The sequence below is a fragment of the Vulpes vulpes genome, chromosome 10 (assembly GCF_048418805.1).
Source record: "Vulpes vulpes isolate BD-2025 chromosome 10, VulVul3, whole genome shotgun sequence".
Classification (NCBI taxonomy): domain Eukaryota; kingdom Metazoa; phylum Chordata; class Mammalia; order Carnivora; family Canidae; genus Vulpes; species Vulpes vulpes.
Genome location: NC_132789.1, coordinates 95,741,596 through 95,756,759, shown reverse-complemented (window position 1 = coordinate 95,756,759; position 15,164 = coordinate 95,741,596). Strand labels below are relative to the sequence as shown.

Genomic DNA, 15,164 nt, shown 5'->3' with positions numbered 1-15,164 from the left:
GGTTTGAATACCTCAAAAAATCTCATTTGAGTTGTTTCAATAAGGAAGTATATGTTATGAGTAATATTCTGTGGAAAAATTGTAAAAAATGAGCTCATTCTTGTGCATGTATCTTGCAAATTATTTTGTTTACTTCCTAACTTCTGATTCTGTTCTAGAAACTTGAAATTTCTAAGGAAATTATTATAGATAAATTAGGTGTCCAAAAAATTTGTAAGTAAGTATTAGATAAATTCTGGCATCAGTAAATTGATTTGTATTGGATAAAGTTACTTTGGTTACATGCACAGAACAGATACATTTTGAGAATTTTAAAAACATCTTTAAGATTTAGAAAGTTTCCATTTCATTACAAGTCATAGTTAAATAAGTTGGATAAACATTCATAACCCATAATGTACATATAACAAGCTACCAGCCTTCCAAACAAAACTGCAGAGATATATTTGAAAGGGATATTTATTCAATTTCCCAATATATTACGGTGTTTTCATTTAAATGCCTTTACCAATGTAACTAAAGTGTGAAATAAACAGTTTAGTTTAATAAAATATTACTTACCATGTTTTGTTTTATACTTATTCCTGCTTAAAGTCTGCTATAATATTCATCATGTAAATGAACTATTTATCGGTATCTATCCACCTGTATACAGAGTTTATTAGTTAATAAACTAACCACATAATTTTTATATTAACTGCATTAAATATATTAAATGATTATATAATCAACTATATGTTATAGTATATATATTTATTATATAATAACCTAGTATTAACTACATAGTTTGTTATATATATATATGTATATATATATTCAGAGAAAGAGAAAGAGTCAATACTGTCTCTAGTGAACATCTTATGTGTCATCTAATTATTCAACATCTTTTGAACAACCCTGCAAATATTTTGGCAGTGCTTTGGTTCTTTGCTTTTCCAAGCCCGAAACTTAGCTACCTTAATTAGCCTCCTTCACAGTTAGGGAGCAGATATGTGAATAAGGCTGCAACAAAGACGCTGCTGAACAAGGTTTCATTCTGTAGCAAGAACAGGGAATTGCAGGTGCTTTACAGAATTCCCTCTCCCCTCCCTCCTACCTGGTGAGTGCTGTGGCAGCAGATCCTACTTGCAAGGACGTCAGCGATAAAAATTCTAGAGTTGGTCAGTGTTCAGCTTCAGTTGGAACTTCATGGGTCAGTCTCAACATGAGGCCTGTGCTTTTTTTCCCTGCCTTTTCATTCCCTAAGGATGACACTCAGTTCTGGATATCTTATGACTTTCTTAATAGCTTCCTTAAATGGCATTCCTGCTTAAAACTAGCTGGAATGGGTTCTATTATTTGCCCCAAGAATGTTGTCTAAATAATTTTATATTAAATTATTATTAAATTAAATTATTAAATTATCCTAACATATTAATAAATTAAGAAACATCTATAATTGTATCTTCTTAAAATGTACGTTTCATCATTAGATATAGATTTTGGATGTCTTGAAAGATCAAGATGACCTTACTCTTATAAAATACATCCTTTGTTTATAAGCAAAAAGAACTTTCAAAACTTCCAGATATGAGTCAATGTTATACCCAATGAGTATATATTTATTCCCACAAAAGTGAGCTTAATTCCCATTAAATTATGTAAGGTTAAAATCGTAAGTGCTTTTTCTGTCAAAAGAAATTGATGACAATTTTCAATATTATTTCTGATTCTTTAATATATATTAGGTAGGATTTAATACATATTTACCTGGGCAATATATAAATTCTTTCTGACTACAAAAGATTACAATAATATAGATATATTTTTTAAAAGCTTAATAATGGCTCCTTTTTTTATATCCACTAATTCCCATTCTTAACTGCAGAAGAAATCCTGTGAGTACGTTTTTAATTTCTCTTCCATGCATTGCATCTATAATTTTATTTATTTAGTAGGATAGATTCATATTAATTCTCATTATGTCACTACTTTATTATCTTATTAGCCCTAAAGACAACTCCATGAAGCAGGGAATTTTTTTTTTGGGGGGGGGAGGTGGTGCAGAAAATCTTACCCTCATTTACATTTGTGGGGATTTATGCCAAGACAGTTATTCACCCAAGGTTGTTGAGCTAATAAGTGGTACAGTTGGTATGTTTATTTTTTTAAAGATTTTATTTATTTATTCATGAAGGGTGCAGAGAGAGAGAGAGAGAGAGAGACAGAGACATAGGCAGAGGGAGAAGCAGGCTCCTTGGAGGGAGACTGATGTGGGACTGGATCCCACGACCCTGGGAACACTGTCTGAGCCAAAGGCAGATGCTCAACCACTGAGCCACCAAGTCATCCCCCAGTTGGAATGTTTATATACATTATTGACTCTCATTCTTGAACTTAACCACTGTATGGAAGTGGGATGATCTGTCATTTTCTGCTACCCTTTGCAAAATGTATCCCAAATAATTTGGCCCCAAATAATTACTAATAAGTTTTATATTCTCTGTTATTATGGGTGGGACTAATTGATATCCACTTGATGTTAGAAGCCTTTCATTTGACTTGTCTTCTGTCTTGCACCAAGTGAATAAAAGAGCCGTACTCAATTACTGGAGGCAGTGACAAGGATGATTTGCAAAATGGGCTGGTTTCTAATTAACATATAGTCTCTTGGGACTGATGTGTCCTCAAGGTATTTAACCTGCTTATGCCCAGCTTCTTTATCTGCAAATTGAAGATAATAGTAGAATGAACTCATTTTTGCATGAGAAGTAATGAGATAAAGCATTTTAAAATGGGTAACACTCTATGAGTCATATTGTAAATGTTCAGTTAAACTAGACTCTTTGCCTTTTCTTCTCTCTTGTCCTCCTCCTCCCGACGCTTCCTCCTGCTTCTTTCTCTTTCTTCTAATATATGTTTCAACAGCACAGAAACACTCAACCTGCCTAGAACAACAGGAATTCAATGTTAGAACACCTGTGGTAATAAAAGAGTTTAGGGACAACAGAAAAGGCCCTCACCAGATTTGTAAGTTATGGTTTCCTAAGCTGGAAGATTTTTCTTTTTTTTCTATTCAATGCAGCTTTAGGAACAATGCTGACTTAATTTTCTATTAGCAATCTTGTATTAATCCCTGCTCTAAAGATATGCTATTAAATTCACTCAGCTACTATATATTCATATATTTTTCTTTCTATATGTGTCCTCAATCCTCTTTCTGCCTAAATTCCTGCAATAGAGAATTGGTTTACTTTCGTCGTTCTATTTTTAGTGGAACTTGGCACACATACTACAATTCTGGTATTATTGTCATGTTGGTCTGATGAGCTATGACCAGGGGATGCAGATGAGCAGCAATGAGGTTTAGAGCATGACTCTCCTGTTGACCTTACTTCTCCTTCTCTCAAGCTGGTTCCTAGATTCCAGTCCTAGTTTTGCCACTTACTTGCTATGCAATCTCAATGGATTGATTGAACCAGTTTAAGTTGCAGTCTCTTCATCTATGAAAGGAGGGATTGTCATAAAATTCAATGACGCATACCAAGTTGAAGATAAAATATAATTTATTTATTTTATCACTATTAGTGATATGGCATTGTTGGTCATGCTTAATAACAAGCATAAAGCCCTATGAAAACACTATTTTGAAATAACTTGCTTTAATTTATATTATGACTTTCAACAACTTTAAAGGTAGACTTGCTAATTAAAATGCAAAACTCATAGAAACATTTGAATTTCAGATATACAATAAATATATATATTTTTTACAATAGGTATGTCCCAAATGTTGCACGGTATATACTTACACCAGAATCATTCTTATCTGTCTGAAATTCGACTGTAATTAGGTGCTGCATTTTATTTGCTATGTCTGGCATTCTCTTTACATGAAACTCAAATTGTCTTAAATACTGCATAAAGCTTTTCTTATAAATGATACTATGGCTTACATCACTGATACTAAGAGTTTGAACTGTTGAAAGCGAATTTAATACATTTGCTTTGTAGATATTATTTTTCCATCTTTGCATTTATTCTGTGATTTTTGTTTCTTTTACATCTATCTAACCTGTTAGTAATTGTGTCTCACACTGAGAAGAGACTAGGAATAATAGTGGATTAAATGCACGGGAGTTTATTCTTTCATAAAATCCCCCTTTCCGTAGCTGGCATGCTTGCTCCATGAAGCATCAGGACCTCCATCTTCTATCTTCTTTCTGACATTCCAAGAGTATGACTTTTATCTTAAAGGTCATCTCAGGGATCAAGAGGGCTGTTGGAGCTCCAGCCACTGATCTATATTCCAGCATTCTATAGTCCAGGCTCACAGCAGTACAAAGCAAGTAAAAGATAAAAGATCTTTTTCCTGGAAGTCCCGCATCTGTTTATGGGTCAGTGATGAGCAATAACAGCAATAACTGTACCAAGGAGACTGGTAAATACCATCGTTTAGCCAGGCATACAGCTCTTCTGTTACCAAAGAGGAACAGGAGAGCAATCTCTACTCCTCTATCTATGTCCGTCTAAGAGGATGGAAGATGTTCTAACTTTTTTCTTTATACTCTTGTTTGTTTTGTTTTTCGGCATTCATCAAACGTGATTATCCATCTGAATTCAAATCTGAGCAGCTCTGCTCACCAACTTTGTTCCTTTGGTAGTTTCATCAGGCTTCAATTTACTTCTCTGATTGTTTTATTTTGCTTTTACAGGCTTCTCCTTAAATATTCTACTAAGTTTTATTTATTTATTTTGTATTCAGTCTGATGATTTTTTCCCAGATCATTCTGAAGATGGTTCTATCCCTACAGCTTATTCGAAACAATTCTCACCATGTACAGTTAACATCCATTTAAAACAAAGTGTTCCATTGAAAAATGATACATCACTCACGGAAAGTAAACAGATTGAAATAATCACTTTAATTCAAATCAGAATCCAATTGCATGTGTGGCAGCTTGCGTATTAGTTTTCGTTTATTTAATGCTCAATTTCCTAGTACATAGCTGGCAAAACTAACACTGGGAGATAACATAGCACAGCATAGTAATACGATTTTATCAAAATTAAAAAATTTAATACAATTTTATTTTATTTTTAAAGATTTTATTTATTCATGACAGACAGAGAGAGAGAGAGAGGCAGAGGGAGCCCGATGTGGGACTTGATCCCAGGACGCTGGGATCACACCCTGAGCCAAAGGCAGACTCTCAACCCCTGAGCCACCCAGGCACCCCATAAAATTTTATTTTATTGTTAATTTTATTTTATTATGTCCAGATTTTTAAAGGCATTAAATGCTTAATATGGGATACTATACCATATACTGATGAAAAATAAAATGTTTCAGAATATGTTACTAAACTTCAAATTTAGAAGTAAAATCCCCAAGTCATACTTAGCTCACAGAGACTAAAAGAAATTATTTTTAGTAGAAGAGAATTCTGACTCTGTTATTCAGTTTTAATACTTACAGCAGTGTGAAGATATAACTTTTCCCCTTAAGCCTATGAATTTTAGAGATCTCATATAAACAAAAGGGGTATTTTTACCCTTTAGGCTATTCATTGATAACAGAACCCAAAGTATGTATCACCAATAAAAACAATTTAATTAGCAAGTTTTCATTTTAACTTTTTAGAAAGCTCTATTTTTGTATTTTAATATGGGACATATTAGAGTATAACATCAACACTAGTTATTAAAAAGGAAGTTATCGACTTTTTTCTTCTCTAGACTATAAACAATCCATTTCTTATTTCTCCTTAACTAAAAAATGTAGACGTTTAATGTTTGTAGTATAATACATCATTCACCATGTAGTTTTTGTCTCTAATTTATTTTGAATAAAAACCTGAGGCCATTGTGACTTAAAATCCAAGGGGAATTAGAAACTATTTATGATTTGAAATCTTCCAAGCCAAAGAAAGCTAGGAATATTGGCCAGGCTAAAGATGTTGGATTTCTTCCACAAATGGCAAACATGCAACATACATTCATTTTCCACCTATATGGGTTTTTAATTGGTGAAATTGCACATGATCATAAACATTGCCTAAGAACATACTTCTTTAAAGTGAATTTTATTCTAAATTACATTGTTCTGCTAATATTCTGGAACACTGCATAGTACTATTCATTTCTTCAGAAAGTATTAAAATAAAAAATTTAAAAATATTATTAAATGCCTTTGGCCTTATTCTTTAGGAACTTATTCTTGCAAATAACAATATGAAAATATTCATGTGTGGATAGGTGAATGAAATACTCCCATGCTAATTTATTGAGTACCTGGTAATGTATGTTATTTTTTTAGTTTTAAAATTTCAGGTACAGTTTCAAAGTTATGATGGATGTTGTTATTTTAATAAGTTTATGAAGAATATTACTATGGAAACATGACTTTACTATGACGTTCTCTTTTTATAAGAACCATTGCTAAATATAGATAGATTATTAAATTGATGAAACATTTTCATTATTATATCTCTGAACTCATGGCTTCAACTACTGTATTTAAGCTAATACATTCTAAGTTATAATTCTATTTAAGTTTTCTCTTCTTTTCTTTCTTTTTTTTTTTTATTTTAATGTGTGAAATCTGATGTAGGAAAGATGAGTTTCAGAGCCAAGGACCAAGAAAGAATTCTTCAGATGTCTTTGGTGCAAAAAGATGATTTTATTAAAGCATGGGGACTGGACCTCTGGGCAAAGAGCTGCACAGGGGTCATGAGGTGTGGCCCATTATCTCCTTTAACTTGGGAGGAGGTTAGGCATAGTGTAAGTCTAAAGAATTTTGGAAGCAGGATTTCCAGGACCTTGATGGGGCTAGCTATTGTTGGGGAAAGGTCATTTATCACTGTCTAATAAAACTTGAGTCATGTGACCTTTCAGATGTATATCTATGGGCCATGTGTTTGGGCGATGATTGCCAGTATATATCTTGGGGGCTAGAGAAAAAAGGAATTTTTTATATATTAAATAGAATTAACGGGGTCCTGGGGATTGGGCTAAGATTGCTCTCTTGCCCTCAGTGAAGTAGTAACATGGAGGCAGCTGAGTTCCTGGAGGAACATCATTCTGTGAGTTTCGAGTACTTGTCAATGGGCTGTAGATAGTAAGGAAATTTAATTTTTCTTTTGCCTTTGTTCCACATCAAAATCCAAACCAATTATCTTTATCCCCAAATCTGCAACATTTGCAGTGTTTCCTATTCCATGTAAACTTGGCCAGAAAACTGAGTCCTGCTAATGTTCTCTCTCAATTTGTCCGTCAGATCTAATATTACGAAACTTGTGAATTTAACTTTTTAAAAAATTTTTCTTAAATCTCTTCTGTCATCTCATAGTTTCAGCTCTTATCATTTCTCACCTTCAAACTTGATCCTTTCCTACTAAGACTGCCCCTCCAGCTTAAACCTACACTTCATATTACAGGCAGACAGATCGACATAAAATTTATATTTTGTCATTTTGCATTCCTCTTCAAAACCCTTTAATGGCTGCTTGTGGCTTGCATGAAGAAAAGAAAAATATTCAAATTATTTAGCTTATTCTGGAAGGCTATTTTTCTTATTAATTCCTCATACTATTCATACATATTCATTCTTTCCTACAAACCTCCAAAACACTAACGCTTTCTGACTATTAAGCTGTGCTATTATTTCCATTCTCAAACACATCTCTCTACTGGAAAATCTTCCCTTGTCTTTTTAATTTACCTAAATCCAGTGCACTTTTTACAAACAAATAAATATTTCTTACCCCTAAATTTGACTCGTTTTTAAGTTCGTTGTCTAGTAATTATCATACATGTTGCATCATAATAAAACTATTAACATTCTTGATTTTTTTCTCTAGACTAGAACTGGGAGCTCAAGGACCTTTACATATTCAACCTTGGGATATGAGTTTAGTACTGTACTGACACATAGGAGATAATAAAATTAAATGTGCAAATGACCAATGACATGGTGATATTTCTAATATTCACAATTATGCATTATTGAGTTTATTTGTATAGTGTAACATCTTGCTAGAGACTTTACTTACTGTAGTCACATGCAGGGTTATCAATCAACCTATGTTTATTAGCAGTCAATCATTGAAGCCTAACAGAGTTCAATAATTTCTGGATTCCATTTCTTTAATAACATTTCTCATTAAGCATATTGATTTTTTACTGCAGTTTCAATTTAATCTCCTATCATATGCAATAAGGGGGAGGGAAAAAGATGAGGGGCAACACATATTTGTTCATTGTTTAGTCTTTATATATTCAACAAATATTGATTAAACTAGTACACTTCTCAGGCATTCAGTTAAATGCTGAGGATATACCTGTAAGAGACATCAATTCCAGTCTTCAAAATCTCACAGATTGAAGGAATCAAAAAAGAATATAACTGCATTACATTTAACAATGCAGTATAAAAGCTTCATAAATAAAGATCCTCCTCAACTAATGAAGGGGTTATATCCATTGTAAGTTGAAAATACCTTAAGTGGAAGATGCATTTAATACCTATCACCTACTGAGCAGCTTAACTTAGCCCAGCCTACCGTAATGTGCTCCGAACACTTACAGTAGACTACAGATAGGCAAATTCATCTAACGTAAAGCTTATTTGAAAACAAAGTGGTGAACTTCCACTGTAACTTAATGAATATGGCACTGAAAGTGAAAAACAAAATGACTGTATGGGTACAGAATGAGTTTTAAGTATATGGATTTGTCCTCATGATCCCATGCTTGATTGGGAGCTCTGGCCCACTGCTGCTGCTCAGCATTGCCAGAGAGTATTAGTAGCACACAGTGCTCGCCCAGGAACATATATCAAAATTAAAATTCGAAGTACACTGTCTACAAATTTGTATAGTTTTCACACCATGATAAAGTTGAAAAATCTTGTTTGTGGCTATCTATATATATTTGTTTCTTTTATATGCAAATGTATAAAGAATAGAAAAACAAAGTCAGATTTAAGTTGCAGAGTCACAGAAGATGTCTAAGAATATGCTAGTTCTGCAGTGGAGTCGAGAGCTAAATGCAGGAGTGGCAGGCTTTTCTTAGGAAAAAGTACAGGAGGCTTGAGATAGCATGTGGTATTTAATGGAGTGCAAGTCCCTGGTTATGTACAAGGGTAAGCAAAGACAATAGATTAATAAAGGGCTCCAAATTATTAATATATTGATAAAGGGTTTGAATATATTAAATAAACCCAAGCTTTTTGCATTTGATTATAAAGGTGTGCATTTATGTTTATAACATATAACAAAATGATACAAATGGTTGGATACTTAATGTTTGCCAAGCATTGACATTTTCAATTTTTTAAAAAATATATTAACTTATTTCTCAGCATAAGGGAAACCTGCATACTTATACCCATACACAAGATGATGTTTAACTTGATTTTTAGCTGCATAGTTTCAATAATAATTTGGTTTTCTTTACAGCTTATCTTTCTCCATGCAACTTGGTCGATATTTGCAGATAGAACTGTAAACAAATAATACATCTACAAAGTTTTAAGCAACTTTTCAGTTTTGTATCAAAGGAGAATAGTGAGCACCACTTAAAATATATATAACTTATGCCAATTGATCTTACAGACCTCCTAAAGTACATACTATTCATTTCACAGTAGACTTTTCATTGCCCTCTAATTATAGCTAACTTCTTCCTAACCTTTTAAATAACGCCCAGTTTGTAAGAGCTATCTATTGCTACACATTTTTAAAAAACTGAGGGAAAATTCTAGGTATAATTGCTTCACAGCCACCGACAATCATAGGGTTCAAAATCAAAATCTTCTTGTATAATTTAAGGCATACTAGGTGGAGATTGTTTAATATAGAAAGACAACATGGCTTTAACAGTCACTGTTGATTCTTATTTTCTTTATCTTTCTCCTTTTGTGCAAGAACACATAAGGTTACATAATATAAAATAAAAAAATAGTATCATAGATATCTCTGTCTTCTAACAGTATTCATGTATGCTATCAACATTATTCTTCTGAGTACTCAATGTTTTAGAGAGGGAAAGTTAAGGAGACTATTGGAAGTGATTAATCAAAAAGAAAAGAAATTGTAAAATCTTTTTTTTTTTTGTTCCTTCAAAGGGCCATCTTCTGCCTAATGCTTTAGAGTCAATTGCTTAGGACACTGTATGTTACAAAGATAAGTGATAATGACATATTTTTCAAGATGTTATTGAACTTTGGAGTAATACTCCCACCCAAGGATTATTCAATTCACTAGGGATGTACATTTGTCCATTAACTACTTATTAGGACACAGACTCTGTGAATATGCATGTTAAGTTTTATTATATGTTGTCCAAAAGAGATGCAAATGATTTCTATTCTATGGAAAAGATAACTCCAAAATAATTATTAACCAATTTTGTGTTAAACATCACAAATTTATATGTGTATGCCTTTCACAAATTCTATAAACATCTGCTCTTCAAATGGACTGCAAGCTATCTTTACCATCTTGCTGGTTCCCCCATTAATGAGATAAATAAACCTTTGGCTCCTCTTCACTTTATATTTTTATTAGAATTGTGCTTTAACTCTTTTAAAGTTATATTCAACCGTGTTGTAACCTCCATGCATCTACAGTTCCTATACACTCCAGCAGGATTATATTGGTAAAATGTACTTTTCATTTCTAGCAATTTAACTGAATAAAAGAGGGAGCTAATATTTTTACAATTTAGTGATAAAATTCTGTCTTAGAAACAGTTTTTTGTGAAGTGGGTGGAAGGAACTTAATTGCCTCTGCTGTATTAAGACATTTAGAGACTTAAACATAATCCCTGGCCCAAGAGAGAGATGCACCCATGAAACACTGAAGTTATTGCTCTGTCAGTTCCTTGGTAATTAAATGTCGGCTAGGCATGAAATCTCTCTAAATCACAGCCTTTGTATTTCTAAAGAAAATAAAAGCTATTCCAGCAACTTACCGTACAGATTTGTGAAAAATTATATTAAATGAAATATACGTCTTTAAACTAACACAAGAAATAGTAAAAATTTAATAAGGTCTAGTTCTCTTCCCCTTACAGGAACATTTACCCATTCCTTTTGTCCTCACTTTAATTCTTGTTCATTTGCTAATAAGATCTTATCCTATTAATGTGAATATTTTATTAATCAAAGAACTGAAAAATCAACTTTGAAATAAATTAGAAGTATATATAACACTAATGAATGTTTCATAAGAAAATGTAATATTCACCTTCTAACTGAAAAACACAAAATTAATTGTCAAGAAAATGTTTTTTCTATTTTAGACTCTTAATATTCCATGAAATATGTTTTCCTTAACACAAATCCATAGAGTAGAATATACAAATTACAGTCTGGTGAAGAATACCCAAAAGAGTACAATTACATTAACAGAAAGATATAGTCTGTCTCGTAATTTACTTAGAAAAAAAATCTCATTAGCTTTTAAATAATAGCAGTTTTCAAGACTTTGAAACAACACCCATGGATCTCTAAATATCCTACTGCATCTGTGTTTCATTGAATCTGCTTTCCTCTAAAAAACAACAACAAAAAAAGTAGTTACTCTTGTACAGTGGGATGGCAATCAGAGTGTTGTTCTGACCTGGTCACACACTAAAATAAATCTTATATGAACCAACTAAAACTTCTAAATTGGAGGTAACTTTATTTATTTTTATTTATTTATTTAATTTTCTTTGGAGGTAACTTTAAATGAGAAATCAGGATACAGTAATTCAAGAATAAACCAAGACTTAAAGGAAATACCTAAATTCCCGTGTAAATTATATGCTGAAATCTCTTATACAGTTTGCTTTAGGGAAACATGGGTGGCTCAGTGGTTGAGCATCTGCCTTTGGCTCAGGTCGTGATTCTGGGGTCCTGGGATCGGGACTCGATCCTGCATCGAGCTTCCTGTGGGAAGCCTGCTTCTCCTCTGCCTATGTCTCTGCCTCTCTCTGTCTCTCTGTGTCTCTCATGAATAAATAAACAAAATTATAGAAAAAAAAAGTTTTTGCTTTAATTACCAAGTTTATTCAGGCACCGGTTCAAATTTAAAACTATGCTTCTTAAGTGAATAATTAATATATACTTATGTTTTTATTATTGAAGTTGTCTAGTCAAAACACTGTGGTGATTGTGTATGCCTAAGAGGGCTGTGTGGCACTTTGAATAATACTTATATTGTTAAATAAATGAAATAACATAACGTCAAGTACCAAATTAGTGTTTGGGTCACATGAATTATTAATAGAAGAAAAGTTTATGAATTAGTGGACAAAAAAATTGATAGAGAAGTTCAGACGTTGGCCTTGAAGAATTAGGAGGAACAGAATAATTCTAAACAATAACCAGAAACTCCAATTATAAGGGCATTTTATGAAGGTAGAAATGGACACAAAATATCTGGCAAGCATAGAACCAACCAACTCCATTGCCATAGTAACTCTTAGTATAAAGATAATAGTGGGGAATGAAATTTTCTTGACTCTAAATCAATACTGAAAGTGCCTGGGTGCATCTGGTAATATTAATATGGCCCGTAAGGAATTCATTTGCTTAAGTTTTGCTTCTTTGTTTGTTACTGAGCAAATATGGTACAGAAAGGTTGGGGAAAGACAAGATGACATTTTGTGTCAGATTCCTATTAATATAACAGGTATAGATAGCAAGTGAGGGGCCTCTTTCACAAGAGCATATGAAGCAATGTTCTGTCAACAAATGAGGGGAAAAGCAGGAACAAATTAGGAAAATTTTGGGTCCTAGTGACTCTTGCGTAGTACTGTTAGTACTATATAGTACCTAGTATCATGTAAAATTGAAAGAATCTTCTGAGTTGGTTTCTTGTTGGAATTAGAATACATTTTATATATAAATATAATGACTTTGAAGTAATCTACGGACATCCAGTACAAAACATATGTAGTTTGAGGATGCAAGATTTATTGTTCATATTTATAAAAATTTAACCAAGTGTAAATGATTCATATGTTCAGTCACTGTTACTTACTGCTTTGGAGACCCTGCCAGTTTCCAGTTACAATTATGGTTTTGAGATTGTTGTAATTAAGTTTAGTTTTATCTTAAGACATCTACTTATATCATCTCTTATACTTATGATGAGAAAGGTATCAATATCCCAGTTTTACAGACAAGAAAGGGTTAACTCAAAGAAGGTAGACAACTTCAGGGCCTGACTTGAGCTGGAGATTGCTGCCTTCCTGGTGTTACAGTAACTGATTGATGGAACAAGCCAAAATGAAAGTAACATCCAAGCCTTTAGTCACTTAGTGTAAAAATATAAGCAAGAGGCTAAGTTAGAGAAAGTGCCAAATCTCCCACTGTTTCATTTTTCTCCGTGAAATGGCACCAGTCAAGGGTCAGATGGATCAGCACAGACATGGTGGATTGCTAGCCAAAATGAAAGTAATTGCCTCACGCCGCCCCCCCCCAAAAAAAAAGCTGAACAAAAGGACCCTGCAGTTTCATGGACTCCAGTGGAGGAGGGGAAGGATGGGTAAGGGCTAGGCATAGCAAAGTACTAAACATTGGGTCCAGAGTAGAAAAATGTGTCTTCGAGTCCCTTCCCCACCCTTCTCCCCATAAAGCATTCTCAGCAGAGGTGCCTGTCACAGGTGCTTCTGACGTAGGTTCTTGATGGAAGGTAACCAAAGGAGGTGCTGGGGCTAGTAATACAAGGGATCCTGGCCAAGGGATCCTGGATTCTTAACTATAACTTTCTATAGCGATGGCAGTGCATTAGCTGTGCTCCGAGTCTGGTGTGGGAAAGGCAACTTTCTCTCACAAGGTCTGCCAGGCAAACCTTTGTAACTGCCTGTGGTCAGACCTGAAAGATCACACATAGATTTTTTGACCAGGAGCCAGACTCCTCAATAATTTTTGCAAAACTTATATGTTAGTTAGCTTGAAAAAAAAAATCCCATTTTCTTGTATTCAAGATTGCTCTCCTCATTAAGAGCATTTTTAGTAATTTACCTATAACTTTATTGACTTTTATATAACCTCATAATTTTACTATTCATTGTAAATGGAATAGTACATTCCTTGAAATGTGTTTGGAAATGTTTGCTGCAACTTGGGATAGGAAACAGAGCGGGAGTAGAGATGTAAATGGCAGTCCCACAAGCCACTTGAAAAATGGTGAAAAGAGGAAGAAAATCCTTGTATGAGACGTATGTTAGACAACCGTAGCATTCTGCTGCCTGGATGTACCCTAAATGTCACTGATCTCCAGAAATAAAACAAAGCTAGATTTTACTAATGATTCATTGATATCATGTCTTTCTCCTTTGTCTAATATGTATCTATATATATGTTGCCTTAGCTCCCTCACTATATCTTAAGGTCCTTGCTCACTTAGCGGTGCTTCTTAATTCATATTTTATAACCAAAGAAAAACCAAAGTGATATCTTCATAGGAAGTTCCCAATACATACTATTGAGTTGAATATGCTAAGCAGTCAGTAAGACATAGAGCTTTCTTCGTCATTGAGATCAGTGACTTTTTTCTTTTCTTTTCTTTTTTTTTTTTTGTACACCCAGGTAGCAGAGTAACATGGTTGTCCCTTAGTAGTATGAATTTTGACATCCAAAATGAGTAAGTGACAAATTGTAATAGAGGGCTTAAGATTGGCACCACCAACCTGATAGGAAGTTCAAAGGAATAAATTGCTAATTAGAAATGAAGGTTTCAGATTGAGATGCATTATAAAATTAAAACTTAAATTTCATTGGGATTTAATGTTACCCTTAATGGACTAAAGTGGTTTTCAATGTCCTTTTTGGCATCTCTTTGCACATTAAAGGTAATATGGCTGTCATTCATCTTTGGTTAATCTGAGGAAGTAAAATGATTATACTTTGAAATTATGTTTTATATAGTAATTTTTCTTCAGGCATAACTTGAAAAAATGGAGCTGCCATTTGTGTGTTTCCTTTAAGCAGTTTTTATCATTGTGGTCATATTTCTGATTATATTGTAACATTTCCACCTTAAGAAAGCCTTTAGATTCATCAGGTCTCAGTGATATTTTAAGTACAACTTGTTTTTTTTTTTTTAACAATTTCCCACAACTAAAATAGTCTCCATAACTCAAAACATAGAGATTATGGATTTTCAAATCCAGTCAGTAAAATAAAA

The 15,164-nt window shown here is 33.3% G+C and overlaps 1 protein-coding gene across 2 annotated transcripts in view; it reads left to right on the top strand.

Annotated features, from left to right (window-relative positions):
• FSTL5 (follistatin like 5) overlaps nucleotides 1-15,164 on the top strand; it is a 685,094-nt gene that overhangs the window by 462,091 nt on the left and 207,839 nt on the right. The gene's annotated exons all lie outside the window — the stretch shown is intronic.